This window comes from Aythya fuligula, chromosome 2 (genome assembly GCF_009819795.1).
Source record: "Aythya fuligula isolate bAytFul2 chromosome 2, bAytFul2.pri, whole genome shotgun sequence".
Classification (NCBI taxonomy): Eukaryota; Metazoa; Chordata; class Aves; order Anseriformes; family Anatidae; genus Aythya; species Aythya fuligula.
This window is the reverse complement of record NC_045560.1, coordinates 112323371-112345699: the sequence shown is the minus strand read 5'-3', so window position 1 is coordinate 112345699 and position 22329 is coordinate 112323371. Positions and strand designations below refer to the sequence as shown.

Sequence of the window (22329 nt, the reverse complement as noted above, 5' to 3'; positions counted from 1 at the left end):
TTTCCTGTACTTTCTCAAAAAATACGGAACACATGGTTAACTCAATTACTTTGAATTGAGTTATAACAAGGAAGACCTTAAGGTTTTAATTTATATTCTTCCAGATTTCCTTAAGTGTGCTTTAGCCTCCCAAACCTAAATCTAAATTTGCTTTTGTTTCAAATACAGGGAATGCATTGAAGGAAGTTGTATTTCTTGCAGTTTTATATTCAAGATGCAAAACTATGTTCCATCTGGCAGCAATATGTAAAAGTCATTGTATTATAAAAACGTGACAGACATGAATTCATCCACCATCTGCAAGCTTCCATGCAATGCAAGCCAACTTTATGGCTATTTATTCCTCCTTACAATACTACTGCTGTATAGAACTTCTTGTCTAATCGGCATGCTGATAAATGACAGTGCTGGTTACTTTTTTTCTTGCCATCTTTAGTTCAGATTACTAATGATTCCTAACGATTCTTACTATCTAAAGTAGTGTATTTGTTTACTTATAAAGATAGTTGACCCTAAATTTTATCTGATAATACTCTGAGACTGTAATAATGGTTGCTTAGAGTAACTTGAATGTGGTAATACTCCATTGTTACATTAAATATTTCCAGTGATTTAAAGATCAGTACAGTATATAATTCTACACTAGTTTCCATAAAAACAGAAACAGTGTAGCTGACGTTTTATAATTGGAAATTGCTAATTATACAGTTATTATGCAAACATTTATATTTACTTTATTATTCCAAATACATCCTGTAAAGTAACTGTAATTTATTAGGGCTTATCACAATTGTCAATGAATCTATTTTAGAACTCTTGTAACAGTTCATAGCCCATATGAATTTATGGAAACCAATGATACTCTCTTTTGCATGACATACTTTTATTTTAAAATTTCAGTTGCCAATAAGACTTAGTTATTTAACAGTGTATGTGAAAAGTGAATCTAAGAACAATAGACATTCAGAAAAAAAAAATTAAAAAAAAAAATCTGTTACTCAGAACTATGATTAAATGTGAATAGAGGTCCCTATATTTTTTCTTCTCTCTCTTTTTTTTGTTTTTTTTTACAAGATGTTTATTGACATAAAATATCAACAGCATACTGTTGATGCTATTGTTTTTCCTCTGTGAGAGGCATTTGATCATGATCATTCTCCATTTCCGTGGCATCCAATACCAAAGGAACAAACAAATTGTAGGACATTATTTAAACTTTTGGAAAAAATGCAATATATTCACTCCCTTGAATTTTAGTTTCAGTGAACTTCTTATTTTTATCTAAGAGTTATGTAAAATATTTTTTTGTTTAAATACCATATGGTCCATCAAAATGTAAACTCTCATCTAACTTATGAAACAGAAGGAAGAAGATGAGAACAAGAAAGACTATAATAACTGAATTGTTTCTGAAAACATTTCCTTTGCCAATGTCATGTTTGTTCTCTGTAGATTTGGGTGGGATTTATCTTGCCTAAGGTTAAATATCTTAAAGCAGAATGTCTGAAGAATGATCCCCTTGATTTACTTTTGACATCTGTTTTCTGATGAGATTAATTTCCTCAGGACGTGTCTTTCTTTCCTTTGACTGGTAAGGGACCCTAAGGTGGTGAGTTCAGACTCAGATATATAAGGAGAAGAGTATATCCTGTCGCTAGTCTCTTTGTGGGACAAGAGAGAGCTTCTCTGAATAAATCTAGCAAAGACATTGCTAGATATTTTGACAGAAAACATGCTAGTTTCAAACAGTAATTCTGGACCATTTTACTGTCTGAAAACAAAATATCTGATGGTTCAAATTCCACAGATGTGTGTGGCAAAAAGCCATTTTTCCTTCCCTGTATCCCTTTTAGTTGTGAAATGTAAATCCCTGTCTCCACAATCTCCTATTTGAGTCCATGTTTCAGTTATTTTTTTGTAATAATAAAGTCTGAATCTCTTCTGTCATGACACAAAACTTTGATGTTTGACACAAAGCTGGTGTGGTTCATTTGCAGAATCAGCAATGTAGCCAGAGAGCAAGAGAATAACAAAAAGTCACAAGTGGAAGCAAAGACAAAATGTCCTGATGTTATCACCTTTGAAAGAGTGTATTGCTAATTGAGTATAAGTAATGGAGGTTGGAAGATGGTGTTTGCAGGCAAACACATTTTGCCAGCAGTGGTTAGACTGTCAATCGTACAGTGTGACATGAAACTTGTATTACAGTGCCACAAAATAGTTATAGTTTTAATGCACACATCAAGAAAATGGTATTCTGGCTACTCAGCCACAGATTAAAGCATATCAATATGCTGACTGATCTAGTTGACTTCATTTCTTTTTTTTTTTTTTGTCAATTTTTTTTTTGCTATGAAGTCTTTTTCTTTGTATTCTTAGTAAATTAGAACTGAATTCATCAGGGTTTGTGGAATACTGAGAGTGATACTGCCAGTTCTAATCTCTGTAGATCCCCAGAAGCCATGGAACAATTACATATGAGATGAAATAGATCCCTTTAAGATTTCAAAACATGAATTGACTTGTATATGGTTATGCAACAAACAGGATACTATAGAAATGCACTGTTGAAAGTGACTTAATATTGCACTATAATCAATGATCTGATGATCATTGATCTGATGATCAATGATCTATAAAAGTCATTGATTTCTGAAGGTGGCTTCATCTGTGTTAAAAAATTCATCAATTAAGCATGTGCTTCAATAAACAAAGGGTTTATATTAAGTCCAGAGTTTTCTCTAAGCAATCCTGAAACTGAAGCTCATGTGCTGAAAGCTGAATATGTTAAATTGAACTGCACATGGAAACTCTAATTGTTCTGTGAATTGATAAAGTAGAAAAGGGTTTTATGCCTTTATGCCTTTTTATCGTCAGTCTGGATGACAGACCAAAGAGGATTAGAAAGGGAACAATCTGCTGCTTCCACCTTTTTTTTTCTTTTTTTTTTTTTTTTTTTTTTTAATTCATGCTCCAAGTAGGAATTTGCAATTCTGCTGTGTCAATTCAACTGTGAACTATTAGCCCTTCAATAAGCAACTTACAGGCTGTGTTAGTTTCTGTGATAATTAATACTGATTTCTAATCTTTGACATTTATTTTGTTAAATAATTTTATGATAACAGTATCCAATAGGACACATAACTTAAGAAATTATGCTATGAAAAAATAAAAGACTCCAAAATCACATGGTCTATAAAGATCTACCTCTTGCCATTAAATCCCTAATTTATGTGGTACAGTTTTTGAAGGGACTTAGTATTTGTAATGGCTTTATCAGGGTTAAGATTTTACCTAAGGTAGTTTTCAAACGTAGTCCAATTCAAAATTATATGGGTGCCCCAAAAAATTGTTTGGGTGCCCGGCACTACAAAGATAACATGTTTCCACTTCTTACCTTGAAGCTATTAGCACTTGACAGAGAAGAAACAACAGGAACTTCATCAGCCAGGAATGACAGACAACTAAGTTAAGATTGCCAAGTGGAAGGTGACAAAAAGGAAATTTTAAATTTATCTTGAGAATGCCCATAATATCTTGCAAGATTTATTACCCAGTAACTTGACATCATTCCATAATGGCAAATTTTTCTGTGTGAATCTTGCAAAATACCATGTATCTGTAAAATTACTGAGGTACACTTATGGTACAGATAGAAACATAACGATAGGTCTACAAACTTAAAATTAATAGATCTACAAACTTAATGTGATTTTGGGCACATATTTTCCTGAACTTAAGCTTGCATTTTGAACAGTTTCAAAAGATCAATTGAAATCATGGATTTAATCATATGCTTAAAATATAATGAGTAACAAAAGAAACTGCTGCTAAGATGGACAATATATTTGTCCTTACTTTCACTGGAGAAAAGAGCAATAATACCTAATTATATATCTCTATAATGTTGAAATTCAGGTACAGGAATTGTGTAAGTAATTAGGTAGAGGGAGAGAAAAATCAATAAAAAAACAAGAGAAAAAAAAGCAATAAGATTAGTATGAACTGTTTTGCTTGTGGGAAGAATAAAATATCATAGGACTACATTCAGTGCTTAGTAAGTTTTTAAAAGATGTTCACTCTTTTTTTTTTTTTTTTTTTTTTTGCGAATGTACTACGAGTAAGAACATACAGTAGAATGCTATGTTGCATGAATAAATCAATGTCACTTATATGAAATGAACAGGTTTCACATTTCAATTTTTGATTTGAAATAGCATGGCAAAACCTTCAGAAGGCTCTGACGTTAGTCATTTTGGAGTTTGCAGGGATGTTAAGCTCTTAGATGCCCTGTGAAGTATTACAGTAAAAATATTTTTTTTGTTGGTCACTAAGCTATGTACATTTGGAGCAAATCCGAAAACAACAGTATTAGTATCAAACCATAGTAGTGTACAAATCATAGTAGTGTATTCTGTAGTAGTGCATAAGGCAAATACTGACTATTGTCTAGAAATTTATTGCCTTTTAAAATGAAGACAAAAGATAGAGGAGTATAGGAAGTCTTCAAAAGATTCTTAGTAGATTTTTTTTTCCTATATTTTTTCCCAAAATGGAACATAGGTAACAAACTACACAAATAAATTGGATGTTATCTACTAATGTTTGTTGAACTGTTTTCTAAGCAATATTAAGTACTCAAGCGTTTACAGAGTTTTGATACTTCATTTCTTCGTTTTGCTTTCCATTCTAGACCTTGTAAAGGAAATCACAAATGTCTATTCCAATACTGATTTAAAACTATGAAATGTAACATAATGATGCCATAGATGTGTTTTTTTTTCATATGTGGTTTCCTTGAGGCATATTGATATAAGTGAATAAATGTAGCGATGCTGCATCAAATTTACAGAAATGGAGTCTTTTCTGTTTGTCCTTCCCTTTTAAACTTTAATTAGTAATGATAGCTTTTCAAATGAAATAAAATTGGACTTTCTGTACCAAACTTCTCCCAAATGCTCAAACTATTTTTAATAATAGTTTTTCAGTTTTACTGTATGCAGTGTCAGATCTTGCAGCAGTCAATAATATCTTATGAAAGTATTATTGCCTATGCTGATGTAAATGATCATCCATACATCTCTAAAATATCATGTAAGAGAAATAACATTCTTGGAGACAATAAAATCAAAAGCCTATCTTTTTAAATGTTCCTCATACAGAAGGGCTACAGTGTACCTGTTAAATGCAAGCCTTAAAAGAAAGTCGCACAATACTGATGCAAAAGAATACTTTTTGCAGTTTTATCTATATAATGGTGTCACACAGCAAAGAATCCATGCACTTTCTCTGGTTCATCCAGTTTTGTATGGATTTGAGCTAAACAAGGTAGGCTTGATATTTAGACAAAAGCAGAACATGAGAATATATGATGTGTTGTTTAATCCGTGTGAGATTTATACTTAGGACTATAGTACTGAGACTATTTCTTTTCCTTCATTCTATTATTGTTGAAGACTGAAATTGACACATTATAGAAAAGTCCACGCTCTGTTTGGTTGCAAGACACTTCGGAGAGATGCCTTGACATCTCACCCTGATGAAGGATAGCAAGGAACCTGTAGTGAAGAAAAAAAATAAAAGTTTCATTATTGGTTTGAAGTGGCAAAGAAAGAATGACAAGAGTAAAAGCAGTAGGACCAGTCTGACTGGGAATGCAGGTAAGCCACCTGAGTTTTTGCAGAGAGGCAGCACATAGAAAAAGAAAGTTGCCCTTTCCTGCCAAAATGCCAGGCTGCCCTCTTAGTAACAGTTGGAGACTTCCAGCATTTGACCTAGTTTTTGTTGTGTAGGAAACTGTTCAATATTCCACAACTGGTTTATTTTAACTAAGAGTGTGTTGAAAGAGGCTATTGAATTACAAACTGCTGTTGGTAAAACTGCAACTGGGAACTGGGAGGGGAGGCTAGGCAATAATAATCTTCCTTTTTGTTTCCATCCTCTTTGCAGTCCAAAAGAAACCCAAAACCATAAACAAAAAGAAAAACATGAATATCATTATAAAAGCAATCTTAACTTGTTTTTACATCCCTTTCCTCTTACTCACCTTTGGAATACATTTTAAAAGGTGGTTACATCAAAAGCTTTGGCTTTTTTCCAAAGCCAATTTAAAAAAAAGGAATTAAAAGAAATTGCAATGCACTCAAAGAGCCATAACACACCTCAGGGTATACATTATTAGTAGGCTAATGTGTTGAAAGCACTTTCTCCGTTTGGTTGTCTTGCTTCATAAAGTGCCGTAGACATCCAATGCATTCTGGTAGCACATAGCTTATATTTGCCTGAGGAAGAGAATGAATCAGAAATCCACCACAGAGGGGTGGGGGAGAAGACAGGAATTTCAGTCATTCAGGGACACCTTCAAGAGATGAGGGAAACAAGTCCAGTAGACAGGAAAAGAGACAAAACAACAAATTACTGGTAAGTAGAAACTCCTGCAAAGGAAATGTGACCAAGATCATTTGGATTTGTCATTTCTCTGCTAACAAAATGAGTTATGAAAATCTGTGGCAAGTTTCTTCTCTCCTAATAATACCTCACATAGTAGTTGTGGCAGGCAACTGTGAGGAAGGTCTGAAATTACAGCCATGCTGATGGCCTGTGTGGCCATTCCATATGATTGCAAGTATTTTTGTTCATTTGTGGTTTTGTTTGTCTGTTTTTGTTTTTGTTTGTTTTGTTTTGTTTCAGAAAATGAGGTCATTACATGCAAATCTTATTAGAAAGAATGTCATTGATGTCATGAAATCAAGCGTGAAATAAGAATGAAGTACCTTGATTTCTTCTTTTTGCCCAATGTACAACACTCTGACTTACTGCACTCAAGAGAGTATTATTAATTTCTTTTTAGGATTTTTTACCTTTTAAAGAAACTTTGAATTTTGCTAAGAAGTGAAACAGATCCTAGAGATGCAGCATTCTTCATACAATCCTTAATTTTACTCTTTCCTAAATTGTGCTTTTAGGAACCAGATAAAAATATAGGAATACAAATAAATTTAAGTAAAGTAAGTCTTGAAGGTGTAATATGTAAGTTTGTGTGTGACACTAAATTGTGAGGGGCTGTTGTCTCCATCAAGGAGAGGCCTTGCAGAGAAATCTTGACAAATTAGAGAGCTGGGCAGTCACCAGTCACCAACAGTATGAAATTTAACAAAAGCAAGTGCTGCATTCTGTACCTGGGAAGGGGAAACCCTGGCTATATGTACAGAGTGGGGGATGAAAGAATGGAGAGCAAACAGGAAAGATTCCATGGAAAGGGATCTGAGGGTGTTGTTCAACAACAAGTTGAATATGAGGCAGCCAGGAGAGCCAGTTGTACACTGGGGTGCATCAGGCACAACATTGCTAGCTGGTCAGGGGGAGGGATTGTTCCACTCTGCTCTGCGCTTGTGCAGCCTCACTTTGAGTGCTGTGTGCAGTTTTGGGTATCACAATATAAAGACATAAAACTAATAGGAATATAAAGACAAAAAACAAAGGAGGGCTACAAAGATGCTGAGAGGTCTAGAGGGGAAGACGTATGAGATATGGCTGATGTCCCTTGGTTTGTTCAGTCCAGAGCAGGCTGAGGGGAGGCCTCATGGTGGCCTGCAGCTCCCTCACGAGTGGAGCGGTGGGGCAGGCGCTGAGCTCTGCTCTCTGGGGACAGTGACAGGACCCAAAGGAATGGCATGGAGCTGGGACAGGGGAGGGTCAGGCTGGGAGTTAGGGGAAGGTTCTGCACCCAGAGGGTGGTCGGGCACTGGGACAGGTTCCCCAAGGAACCTGTCATGGTACTGAGCCTGCCAGAGTTCAAGAATTGTTTGGACAATGCTCTCAAACATATGGTTTAATTTTGGTGTGCTCCTGTGTGGAGCCAGGAGTTGAACTTGATGATCCTTGTGGATCCCTTCTAAGGGTATTCTGTGATTGTATGATTCTAATTAAATGGTCTCACAGAAAAGTTATGTGTGTGTCCCTGAAAAGGCAAGATCGTCTCTACCCAAACTGTTTACATAGTCAATGGACAAAAGAAAATGTCTTTAAGATGTAAAGAAAGTGAACCAGTCCTCCTAACTTAGACACTTACTTCTATCCCATTAACTATATAAAGAATGAAGACATCTCTAGAGGGTAATTCAATCTCCTTGAATTAAGTACCTACCTCTCCCAATTCTAATAGGAAATGGCAAGAGAGTACTTTAGCATAATAGCCTACAGGTTGGAAGAGTCACCCTGACATGACAGACAGGAGCTCTCCATGCTACTTGGCCTTCAGGGCTGGCACTGTCTCACCCCTAGCCAAAGGATGTCCAAGAAACAGAGCAGGACTGGGGCTCCACTCCCCCTTCCAGACACTGTTCTCTTGGCTATCTGTTGAGCCATGTGTGAAATTCATGCTCATGCAGGGAAGTAACCCTTGCTTCCCTTGCTGTTTACCAGGAGGCAAGGATTGGTTTTCTAGGATGTAGCTCTCAATCAGGCTCTCTCTTGAGTTGGTGCATTGCTTAAATGCAGTACGTGTGCTTCTCGCCTTCAGCCTGATAATCCAATGTCCTGTATCATAGTTGGGTACACTGGTATTACCTGCCATGACCAAAATGGACACAGGCACTTCGCTCCCTATACTACAGCATTGCTTTTATTTTTGCAGATTTTTTAACCCAACTCGATTTACAAATCTCGTGAACAGTGCAATTCCCCCAGTTGTTTTCGGCCAACTATAAGGCTGAGAATACAGGGTGGATATACAGTTAGGAAGAGAGAAGTCATTGCAAACTTCTTCAACCATGTTTGCTATGAATAAGCAAGAGCAGAAAAAACAGGCCTCAGATAGATGTCTTCAGTTGAGCACCTGAGAATGTTTTATATTTGCGAATGCTATAGTCAGGTAAGCCTTCTTTACTTTTTTCACTACTTCTCTGTCTTAGAGTTTCTGTTGTGATCCACAAAAGTTTTAGAACTAAGAAAATGGGGAAAAATGTCTCATTTTTGAGATCAGATTAAAATTCATGCTTCTCTGAGATGCTGTCCGCATGCATAGGACATGTTCACCACCATTCTGAAATACTAAGGCTTCTTAATTTGTGGCATAATAAGTGCTGCAAAACTAGCCCACATAGCTCTGGGGAAGGCAGGTTGTTGCAAAACTTCACCTTTCTTTTTGAGCAATGGGCTCGTTATTGCTGAATAAAGAATATGAATGAAAATATTCATTTTCTTTTGTCCTATGTGCCTTTCCATTTACTGTGGCTGTAGCTTTCGCACCATGCAGGTGCACAGATTGGGGAAAATACAAGTTTTACTGGGTATTTCTAGATATATGTGCTTAATATTACTTTGCTGGAAAGCCAACCTACAGCTGCTGTTTAGATTTAGGAAAACTCTTAATATCCATATTATTGATTTAATAATCCTAATCAGAAAAAAAAGAAAATACTCCTCATATGTGGTACTTATTCATTTTACTAATGTTAAATTTATTCTGTTCAGAAAACAAACAAACAAACAAACAAACAAAACATAATATCTTAGGTAAAATGCTGTCATCAGTAAACGATCTAGGCATGAATCTCAAAGATAGAAAGAGGTAACAGCTAGAGGACAGATTGGAACAAAGAGAAAGGTGCATGACTGTGATTGCACATGTGGCTTGGTGTCACAGCATGGGCTGCATTGTGCAGCTCAGCTGCTCTTATTTTGGACACAGTCTGTGTTTTCCAGATGATACCTTAAATGATACCTAAACTCTTTTGCTTATTTAAATGAACTGTCTGTAAGGGACCATGAGGATATGCATAAGGGTGCCCTTGCTCACTTACTGCTGAACGTGATACTATTTTAACAGTATAAAATAAATAGATGGATGGATAGACAGACAGGCAGATGGATAGATAGATCTTTTAGACAGACAGATAGATAGATGCTTTTTAAAAATGAATCAAGTTTTCAGTAAAGAATCACAATCTCCCAAAAGCCTCTCTGAAACCCAAGACTACATAATTCAGAAACACTGAAATGCTGGAACCTGGCAAGGGTTGTGCTGCTTGGTTCCCTGCCTGCTGGCTAGGCTGGTTCAGAGGCTTAAGCATTTGTATTGAGTGAATCTGTGGCTATATTGCATGGTGGAAAAGATAAATTGGAGGTCCCAATTTATGGAAGAGTGTAGAGAGATGGTTAAAACATCATGGAAGCAAAATGGTAGAATAATCTAACTCTCTCTAGAAGGGAGAATAAATGGAAAGTTTAATCCTTCAAACTTTTATTAGGTTGATTTTACTGGAAAATGTTCACTGACATTCAGACACCTGTTTTAGTGTTTCAGATTCCCTTCTTGCTGTAGTGATCTTATTAGTCATTTCCATAAAGTATTCTGGGATGACACAAAGGTCTTTCTTATCATTGGTTTTCCTGAGATGCTCCAGATGTCTACAAAGCAACGCTTGAAGTTTATTATTATAACAGAAGTCATAGAAATGCAAAGGCAAATATGAAGCAAATTTTTAAAGGACATTGGCATTATAACTAATAAATAATGTAAAAGTGAGCAATGCCTACATAGATGTTTGGGCTTTCAGCGGTGAGCAGTGTCATTTAATCCTACATACTTGTATAATTGTCAGAGGATGCGAACATATTATGCTTACCATTTGTTCTTTGCCAGGCTGAAAACACAGGCTACTCATAAACTTATATTTTAATAGTGTGTACATTCTATTTAATTGTTTGTCTTATTTTGTATCAGTAGGAATAATAATTTTAAAGGTATTTTTATTTTGACATCATATGTAGGGTATTTTAGAGGAAGAAATATCTTTTTAGGCTAACACAACCCCTAAGGACTTGTGGTGTTAAACTTTCTTTTTCAAGTTTCTCTTTAAATAATTGATAAATTTTAGTATATATGCATATTTAACATCCGAATTATTGCTTTTTGCATCAAATTAATATAAATGGATCTTGATATGACTGTATAAACATAATCTATATATTTTTAATACTATAGAAAATAAAACTCTAAAAGGTGATTTTGACAAGCTGTTTTAAACAGTTTAAACTGTTAATAAGCAGTCAAAGTGCCCAAAGAAATAGCCGGTATACACCTCCATAGCTGAGGTTTCACTGATAGCAGTAAAATATTTTGCAAAGTATGCCTGCACTTCTATTAAGCTAGCAACTCTTGATACAGGAGGAGAGAGATTAGCACATTTATTTACCAAACAGTAACCATAAATAGGATTTTCATGTCAAAATGTAATGAGCAGAAGTCAGGAAAATAAAGTATGCAATTTGGATAAAAAGAGAATTTTTCCCAGGTTCTGAGAGCAACTAGCACTCCATAAGGCTTGCAGATTGTCCTACCAGTAAATTAGACTGCCATTCACTTAGATGGTCAGGTTGTAGGCCAAATCTAGCTTAAAGCAATTATAGCTGACTGACCTCTATTTAGTCTTCTGACCCCAAACTCTCTTTCCATTACCTTTGTAAGTTCATAGAACAAATCACAGCGCAAATCATAGCTTATGCATGGTATGCTTATAAGGTTTTTAAACCCTGAAACTGGACTCACAGAAACTTCCCACTTTCTCCTGGTTATAATACTATTCTTTGTTATGTTAGAGTGGCTTAAAATGCAGTTTACTTCATGACATCATGTACATTTTACTTCATGTACATCAGCAAATAATAATATATAAAAAAAATGACTTGTATCGTTACTGATCTATGTAGTTCAACTGGCAATATTGTTTTTATCTGATCACAACAGTTACAAATCCAAGGCATGTTTTTTCTTCTGTATTTGAATAGAAAATAAACCTTTACCTCCAGAAACATTAACCTCTCAGCTTGAAAGGTCATCTTGCATTTTTTACGTTGCTGTATTCTTTCCCAGCTAATAGAAGAAAAAAAAGAAAAAAAAAAAAAAAAAAAAAGAAGAAAAAAAAAAGTTGATATTAATACCAGAATTATTTTCAACACTGGCACTCTTTCATCAGTCTGTCTTCTGCTTCTTAGCAGTTCTTTGTATTGTCTTTGTTACTCTGTTTACCATTACCATTTCAGTAGTATTTCCAGTAGAGCATAGGGGAGTCTACCAATATTGTGTTGCCTCTTCAAAGGAACTTTTTTGACATTATTGTATATGAATACCTGTATCACCAAAACAAAACAAACAAACAAAGAAACAAAACAAACAAACAAACACACACACACACACACACACAGAAAAATAAGCTTATTTTGAATAAATAGCATGTGAATTCATATTCCACTAGTCCATTGGAAGAAAGTGCAAGACGGAACTTCTTGGCAAAATGATGAGATCTTCCTTAACCTAAGCACAGGAGAGAAAAAACAGAGTAGAATTAAGTTGTTACTAAGAGTGGGCTTGGGAAGTCTAAGTATGTAGAAATGTGGCAGCACTAGATGAGATTTGCTCAGCAGGGAAGCAGCAAGGATGAAAAGAAAAAGTTTTCACATACACCAGTGATAAGAGTCAGCAAGGAAAAGGCTGCTTCACTGCATACTGATAGATGATGAAAAGAATGTCAAAGTATTTAATGCTCTTTTGGGTCAGAATTTACATAAATGGTCAGTTGTAAACAGACAATTGTGGCCATGGGTAAGTGTGACACAGTCTTGAATAAAGTTGGAATACATTAGAGACAAGACAGAGAACTACTTATACATTAATGAGAAGAGTTTCAAGTACATACGTTCTTTATTATCCAAGCCAATATAAATATATACTTATAAATACAGATGTAAATATGTATATATATAATATGTTTAATATATATAAAATATATATATAGGAGTTAGAATACTTATGTCAACTGTGTCCTATTTACATTAGTCAAAAGCTACAAAAGATTGAAATTCCATTCTAAATCCATTTGCAGCGTACAAAAATATTCTAGATCAAATAAAAATATAGTAAAGTAGACATGATAGATTCTATGTGGTTTAAAACACACAATGAAGAGAGCTGCAGGGGTAAAAGCTTTCTTTATACAGCTCTGAGTTCATTACTTTTTTTTTTTTTTCAGTTGTGAACAGCTTGAAAGTAAATCTTTTGCAAATTGTATTGTGTGTATTAATACTCACCTAATTACTCCTAAGTACAGTTAGTAGTCATAGTGAAAGAGTAATTCTGTAGTTGATATGTGAATTGCTGCTTTCATTCAGTTTGGGGATTATTTTTTTTCTTCCTGGGTTTTGAGATTACGCTGTCACAAGCAGCCTATTCTTTATGAAAAGACATGAATGATATTATTCAGATATTTAATTGCTTCGTTCAGTTCTAAACTTTTCAAATAACACATAATTCTGATATATATAATTATTTAAAATGTCATTATAATAATGTGAAGTTTATAGAGCTACATCCCACACCATAGCAATATATAACAATGTAACCACACAATTGTACTCTTTGTACATCATCCATTTTCATTGCAACTTGACATACATATTTCAGATGTTGTAAATTTTAGCTTTTGTGTTCTTCTATTAATGTAATTGTCCTCATGGACCATTATACCTTTGCTGAATAATGTTCCCTGGTTTTTGTTTTTGGTTTTTTAATCTTTTCACTATAGTGCTGTAGTAAGCATGTATGATTGCTAACTAAGACTTAGTAGATTAAAGAGTAAAACTGGTGAGGAAAAATAAATTAATTGTTTAACTTTTTCCAGTAATTTAAGTGTTTAAATGTACCTTTGATAGTGCATTTTATTGTTGAGGCTCAGAGAACTTGACCCACTGATATCTTGAAAAGATTAAATGCTGCTTGCATTTATTAACTTATAAAAATGTGTTTTCATTTTGACTACAATAACTATTGATATAGCAAAAGAAAATCTATACTTTTGATTACACAATATCTTTTACTGCTGAAATTATATTAGATAATGAGCTGCTGTTCTGAAATCTGTGGAAACAGATGCACTTCCAATGAAAGATTTTTTAATTGTTTCTGTAACTTTATATGCTATGTGACATCTCTTACTGATGCACAAATATGTCATCTTAAAACGGACTATATTTTTATTTATTTTTTTTTCTTTTTCTTTGTTAAAAAAATGATTTTAAAATATCATATTTAGCTTAGTCTAATGCAGTGAAATCCAATAAAAAGTCATAGGTAAGCCTGAAATCCACATTAACGTAAAAGTCATCTTTAAATTTTCTTTTGGTACCTCCAGTGTTGGTCTTAGTCATTCTTAATGCCAAGAAACTGGTAATTCTTAAAAGGATAATTCTATTGATTAGTTATGAAGATGAATTGTGAGCTTTCAGCAGAAATAAGAACTGAAAACATAAGGCTTTTATAGGTAGCTCAGTGACATATGAGAATATTTATTTATTTAACATCAAATTTAGCAGGTATATTAATACCTAGTTCATTATCACTTGAACCTAATGCCTCAACAGCTATTTCATATTATGTCAAACAAATTATTTAAGTAACATAATACCAGGAGATCTTTTAGCTTACTTGCAAGCAGGTTGTTATCTGGTGCTGTCAGCCAAATGCTTTCATAAATATTGCTGTTCTTTCTGAGAGCTCCAAGGGAATAAAAGTGTGTAATTCTTTTAGACAGAAAGGTGAAATGTGACACAATACAACACTAGTTGTTTCTATGTTTTTTGTTGTTGCTTTTTATCCAATCAAACTGAAGTAATGTGAACCTTGGGATGATGGTGGGATGATGGAAGATACAGTACTAAATGATACAGAAAGTATACTACATGCCAGTAAAAGTAAATATACCAGAAAGTAAAGTATACTATAGTACCAAAGACTACAGAAAAACTCTTTAGCTTCATTGTCTCTGGTAAATGTATTTGTTTATGCCATCGGCAACTGGGAAATTTATTGGTTTGCCTGCAGGAATTCATTTAGACCTGTGCTATGGTATAAATATTAATTGTATTTTAAAAATCACTATTTGCATTTCTACAGGGCATTAGGTTAACATGGTAACATATTAATGTTAGGTTAATGTTAGGAGGGTTAATTGTCTTGTGTGTTATACATAATTGTGTAAAATTCCCCATTTCTTCTGTCATTTTATTACTCATTTATTCTTATTAAATGCCAAATTGTGAACTGTGAATATTTTCTTTACCAAAGTGAGAAGTCCTGAAATAATGCAAACCTTGTCAAACTGTGAACTCTTTATAGGTAAAGTCAGAAGATTGTTGATAGTTTGAGAGAGTAGGAACAAAACAGATTTGGCTGCTGTCTTCAACAAACTGCCCCTCATTCTCTTTCAGCCAAGTCGGACTGAAAAGTCCAGGTTGGCAAGAGGGACTTAAAGGCTAGGAGCTGTGTGACTAAATAAATGAACCATTCAAAAGCTGTGAATAAGAACTTTTTTTGGGGGGGGGAAGGGACAGGAGGAAATTAATGCAAGTGTGCCTTGTAAGTGTGCAAACTGTTGGTGAGAATGTAAATTCTATTGTTAAGTATTTTTCTTCCAGCATATACTAGTGGTGGAAATGGAAAATTTACTTGGGAACCAAAGCTACAGATGTCTCACTCCAAATCTTAAAGTGGATTTGTAGGAGTTATTGTTTACATTTCTTTTTCCAGAGAAGACTGTGGAGACCTAAAATGCCTTGAGAGGATCATATGTTCTTGTGAAATCCCTAAGGAAATATATAGAGAAATTACATGATAAAGATGTCAAACTGAGTGAAACTTGGAATTGCAGGCTGTAGATAAAAAGACTGACAACAAGTCAGGAAACCAACAGTAACATCTATTGTGAGGGAGCAAGCCCTGGCTAAAGAGACATTTCTACTTGTAGGTCTTCTTTGGAGGGAAATGGTTAATTCAGTGGTTAATTCTAGGCAGTGATGCATTACAATGCTGCCCCACACTATCTTAAGATTCAAGCTTAATGACATAGTGGATAAAAAAAAAAAAAAAAAAGAAAAAAGAAAACCTGGCAGGATGGAAAAAATGTGAGATTAATGATCTAAGGAAGCAATGTATTGGTCATCATCAATGACTCACTCCTGTGTATGATGAAGTCTGTCTAGTGGCTGAACCTAACATTGTAGGAAGCCTTTTGTCTCCCAGGAGCTTAAATCTGAAGGATGTTGCCAAAGCCATATAGCCAAATGACAATTCTCTGGGGCTGCTTATTCATGTGGGCATGGCTGTGTTTTGGGGTGACTGTAAGCAGATCAGAAGTTACTATGAGACTCTTGCAGGTATGCAGACGAGAGTCAGGTGTTGTAATGTGCTAGGTAATGCAGGAAAAATGTGTCAAGGCAACCAATGCTTATATGCAGTGTCACCAAAGAGGTCTTTGGCCTCTTTGACAATCGCATGAACTTGTTAGGAAATACAGGGTGAAATGGAACTGTTTAGCCTGCAGAAAAGAATAATGTTTCAACTTTATAAAAGGTACACAAAGAGCATGCAGTCTCTTCTTTGTTTCTGTAATGAGAAGCAATGAATGGGATTCTTATGCAATGCAACCAGAAAGAGTAGGTTTAGGTATTACGAAAACTTTTGGTGCTAAGTGGAGTGGTGCTTACTAATATATTCACTCATAAGGCATTGATGGTTACATCATTACAGGGTTTTATAAATGGTTGTACAGACAGCTTTGATTTATTCAGTTTAGCCATATGTTTTTTATTTTGTATCATCATAGCATTAACATTCATTATCAGTGCTTGTGACTGCATTCAGAAATATTAGGATAAGACAAACTATGGAAAACATTTAACTAATGTTTATCCTCCATTTGTTTGGAATTCCATGAAAACCTAAAGAAAATACTGTAGACTATATATTGTATTGTCTAAATGCTACAGTGTAGTGAAATTATAAGTGAAAAGTTGTGGCAAAATGACCAGGCCCTGGTGTTCATGTGGTCATTACACCACAAAAAGTAAAATTGAAATGTGAATTATCCATGTTATTTAGTTTCCATGAGAAATCACAAAGTGTGAAGTCTGTTGCTTTAAATCAGGAGAGGCATATACGATGAATGATCCACCCCCCCCCCCTCCATAAGCAGGGACATTTTTCAGTAGATCAGGTTGCTCAAAGCCCCATCCAACCTGGCCTTGAACACTTCCAGGGATGGGTCATACAAGTTGTGTATGCCCATACTTCTCTGGGCAACTTATTCCAGTGCCTCACCACCCTCACAGTAAAGAATTTATTTCAAATATCCAATCTAAACCTACCCTCTTTCAGTTTAAAACCATTACCCTTTGTCCTATCATTACATGCCCTTGTAAAAAGTCTCTTTCCATCTTTCTTATAAGCCACTTCTAAGTGTTGAAAGGCTGCAATGAGGTCTCCCTGAAAACCTCTCTTCTCCAGGCCAAATCACCCCAGTAATAACTGTGGTAGTAACTGTGATGAACAGGTGGGCTAAAGAGCTGCAGCCCTGATACTCAGCCATCTAAATCCTTCCTTGTTAAATACCAATCTCATCACTTCATGTTCTGTGTCACTTGAACACTACTTGCATGCAATACATATTCATTTTTAAATTTGATTTTTTCTTTCATGACTTTCACTACATTATTAGCTGCTATGAATTCCTGAATTTATAATATAAATACTTTCCAAATGACAAAAACACCCAGCCTTGTTACTTTCTAAATGCATATTGTCTATTATTTGTTTTCATCCCAGTTTCATAACAAGCACAAATATTTCAATGCATTAAATAAATATTAATCTTATATACTACACTTACCATTGTGAACTACATATTAACTTCAGAAAAAAAAATGTTCCAGCTCCAGAAACCTTTCTGACTGAATCAATGACAATTCTTAATCATATCTAGCACACATTTATCTTCTTCTTCAACACTATTCAAGCAAGTATTCAAGCATTTATCATGTGTTTTTGAATAGACAGCTTTGTGAAGGGGCGTGATCCAAGGTTTTCTTCAGTGTGCTCTTACTTCAAGATCTAATTCTTTTCATTGCCTTAACCTAGTTCTTTTGACAAGTGTAGGTATATTGAATCTCCAAGGTGTTGGCATTTTGATATCATGATGAGTTCAGGATGTACCAACTTCTTTTGCATTTTGTCATCTACTAAACCAGTCATTATGACCTGCTACTCCTGCCATATTCTGAAGTTTAAATGTTATATTCTAGTGTTCTCAGTCAAATTAAAGTTAAGTAAAATATAATAACTCAAACACATTATTTCAAACAAACTTATTTTGTGACATTAGAAAGTTTAGGATCCCACAATAACTTGATTATAGTCTGTGGAAACAAATTACAGATTTCTAGTGCCAAGCTTTCTCTTGCAACTAGTGAACTAGTTTTCCTGTTTTATCTTTCTTTCAGCAATATGAGTTTTGAATACATAGAATTTTTCTATTTAAATTTAAACATAAGTCTTAAGCAAGATTATATAGAGAAAGGATATAGCAAAAACCTAGTAAAACATATTGAAAAATAGGTGGAATTTCAACTAATTTTTTACTTGAATATTAAGCATACAGAGAAAAATAATGAAATATGTGTTCTGGAGGCCTCTGGTAGTTTCTGGAATGCAGTATTTCCAGGTGGATATCCAGAAGATATCAAAGGTTTATGTTGAACATATTTTGAGTAAAAGTTACATAGAATTTATAATTTTAAAAAAGATTAACTGGAGGAATCTAAAAGAACTGTATTTCAAATGGAAGTCTGATACCTTCAGAGGAAGACTGAATTAATAGTTGCTATGTAAATTACATCTTTACCATGGAATCTACATATGTTTTCTTAACATGAAGTAAAATGGGTTTGAATACCTATGAAGTATTCAGAGGTGCCCAAGAGGAATATATCTCACTATTTTGTGAGTAGTTGTTTTACTAATGAGTTTCTCAAGCAGTTTTTATTCGTTTATTTATTTATTTACTTTTAGTATGACTGAAAATTCAGTTATCATACTGCAATGAGCATTTAAATTACCTGCAATTAATTACTTGGGAAAAAAAAAAAAAAAAAAGCTCCTTGTATCTCTAAGTCTTTTTTTTTTTTTCTGTTCAAAGTTCTTCCGGTAAATCTTCAGTAGGGATACAGATGTTTCTCCCTTTGAGATGGAACCATTACAGCCTTTTCAGTCAATGGCTTTCAATTGTGTCTTTACTAACATGCATGTTACTTCTGGCATTTTAATGACGCTATTAGGGAGACTAACTATTGTGAAAATGGTATGCTTGTAACACAATTATCTTCTGTAAAGAAACTCAATAGCAATATTGTCATTAAGGTAATGCCGAAAATTTTATTTAGGAATAAGTGTTAAATATCTCAGGATTCAGTAAATCCATTCATCTGTTAAATAAAACACTTTATTTACTTTTTAAGTAAAAGTAGTTGCAGTCCTGTTATTGGAACATCACAGACGTGTGAAGACTAGGTTTTGAGGTTTTTGTCTTTAGGGTTTCCACTGTAGCTTCATGTAATAGACGGAAATCTGATATTTCTTTGATTCATCTGTTACTGCTATGCTGCTAGAATTCAATGCATCACTGAGCCCTTCCTGATGAGGAAACAAATGAAAGAAATTTGATGGTATGCAAGTTTGGAATCATAGTTCAGATGGCCATTTTTTCTTTGATCGTGTTCTCACATACCAAAAATTGATAACATAATCTGGTATATTATTATTTACAATATACAATATAACTCTTTCTCTGCATCAATTCAAGACCTCTGTTCAGGATTTTGTGTAATCAACTGATTTGTGTGTTGTTGTGGTTTTTGTTTGTTTGTTTGTTTGTTTGTTGGGGGGGAGGAGTGTGGTGAGTGGGAAGGACATTTATGAGCCAACAAACCATCCTTTATGTATTGAAAAGTATTTATAAAATGTATGTATGGGCAGCTCACCAAAATATCTCTGTATATTTTATACCACTGGCTAATTCAAGGTAAGTCAGTACAAAAATTTAACCAGGAAGCATGTACAACTGGGCTCTTTCCAGACAAGACCTCAAGACTCACTGGGGTCTTTTCTTCCTCTGTATAGATAGGATTCAAAGGAAATTTCTAGTTTCTAGATGGATTAAGGTGATCCATGAGAATTTTAAGTGCTAATCTTGACCCAGAACAAAGATCTGTGTAGTACCATATCTGCTGATAGCAAAAATGTGGTTATATTTCTCTTCATTTTTCCAGCCAACAGCTATTTTGGGACTTCTGTTAGTCAGCTGGTATGGGGCTTGCTGAATCATGCCAACACTGATTTAATTATATTCTTTAAATGCATTTGATCTCTTTTAATCTTATTATTATTATTATTATTAAGAGTGTTTTGTTTTGTTTTGTTTTCTTTTAACATTTAATATATGTTGAAACATACATAATCTAGTCATATATATAATCATCTAGAAACCATAGCAACGATGTTTCAGCCTATGGGGATCTATTTGAAAAGATTCTAAAACAGAGGTCATGTGTATGCATTTACATTTTTCAATGGTCTAAACTGCTGAGATGACAAACTGACCTTGAATGGATATATTACTCATTAGATTATTAGATTCTACTGACTATTCTGGATAACAAGTTTAACCTTTACATAATATTCATATATTATTTTTCTTTCCTATAGGAATTTAGTGATGAGTTCATTCAGTCTGAGTGAATTTGCAGTCCAGCATATCTGGTCTTGAGAAAAATCTAAGTTAGTCATGAAAATTCTAGAGATCATAGCAGTGTTTCTAATGAATCTTCCTATCCCTTGAACCATTTAGCAGGTAAAATCTGATCAACAAGAAATAGAGAATGGCATCATCCCTGATAGGTCAGAAAGCAGACATACATGTAAATGCTGTAGTAAATCATTCCTATGCTCCCACATTTTCCAGAACACATTGAGAGTTCACTTGGCAGATTGTATACAATATGGATTTTCAGCTTTGGCTCTAAAAAAATTTTCAGCTCGTAAAACCAGCATGAAGTTCTACATTCAACCCTTAGGCAGTTATACACCTATCTGAATCTATGCACTAAAGTATGATGTGTTTCATGTGAATTTTTGCATGCTTCTTTCAAATTTTCTCTAATTCCCTGCAGTTATCAATGCATATATACTCTTGGATAACAAAGTTTCACCTTACCATAACTTACAGCTCACATTGAACAAACCAAAGCTTAGCAAGGACAAAAATAGCAAGGACTAACCAATTATCAGTTCCAAATGTTAGTGTTATTTGCTCTTTCTTCCTCATCCATTAACATAAGATTATCACAGCATGGATTCATGTTTTTTCAAAAATGCTCCAATCTGTAATGATCTTGCTACCTGTTTGCAATCACTTAACATCCCACTGGTATGCACTCTATTGTTGCGTTAATACACGAAAAAGTTAAGAACTATTTAACGTATTTACGTTCTTGTCAAATTGTTATATTTTAATTATCTCTTAATGAATATAAGTCAGCTGTTATGAAATACAAACAGTTGATGAAGAAGGCTCCAAAGTCTGAATTGTTTGGGGAAATCCAGATATAAGATGGGTATAAATTAAATAGTAAAGGATTATTTTTAATGGAAAATTTCTGGTAAGGGAGGATACCTGCAGTTACATGACATCTACACACTGCAAGCAAAAGATAGACCAAATCATGTAAAAGAAAGGAATATCTTAGCTACCATCTAAGTCAAGAAAATACTGAGCAGAAGCTGGTGCCCTCTCACTCCAAACATTGCCCTTCAGTGTTGGTCGTTCCAAATGTACCAAGAGAGAATGGTCTCTTGTCAATTGCTCTATCCTGAAAACAAACACCTACTGTATCATTGCTTCTTCCAGAGGCCCTTGTACCTCTGTACCTTGTACCTGAGACCCACACTGTCATTAAAGATATTTCCTAGTAGCTTATTAGACCTGCTGAGCCACTAATTTGCAATGTATTTTTTCAGAGAATGGGTTAAAAGCAAGCATAGTACACAGAGACTTTTCAAACAAACAAATGCTTCTATCTGAATTGTTGAGAAATGGAAAAACCTGGAATTGGTGCCCTTAACTCTAAATCATATTGCCCTTAATAGTCTTTAGGGTGGAATATGCTCATCGAAGGGCACATTTCCTCATCATCTCATGAGGATCCTGTGATTACATTGGAATAGCAGATTTGATTAAAATAAATAGGTAAAAAGGTCAAACAGCCCCATAATAAATAGCAGTTTTGAAATTATACATGAAATGTATAATTCTTATGGGAACTGAAAGTAGTTATTGTAGTGCTATTTGCTCAAAGAAAGTCAGAAATAGTAGCTCTTGGAGGAATGAACAATTCAGTTTCAACTGAATGTGAAAGTTTAAAACCCAGTTTTGTCAGCTTAATCAT

At 34.4% G+C, this 22329-nt stretch overlaps 1 protein-coding gene across 4 annotated transcripts in view; it reads left to right on the top strand.

The window, feature by feature from the left end:
- SNTG1 (syntrophin gamma 1) overlaps nucleotides 1-22329 on the top strand; it is a 370856-nt gene that overhangs the window by 261836 nt on the left and 86691 nt on the right. The gene's annotated exons all lie outside the window — the stretch shown is intronic.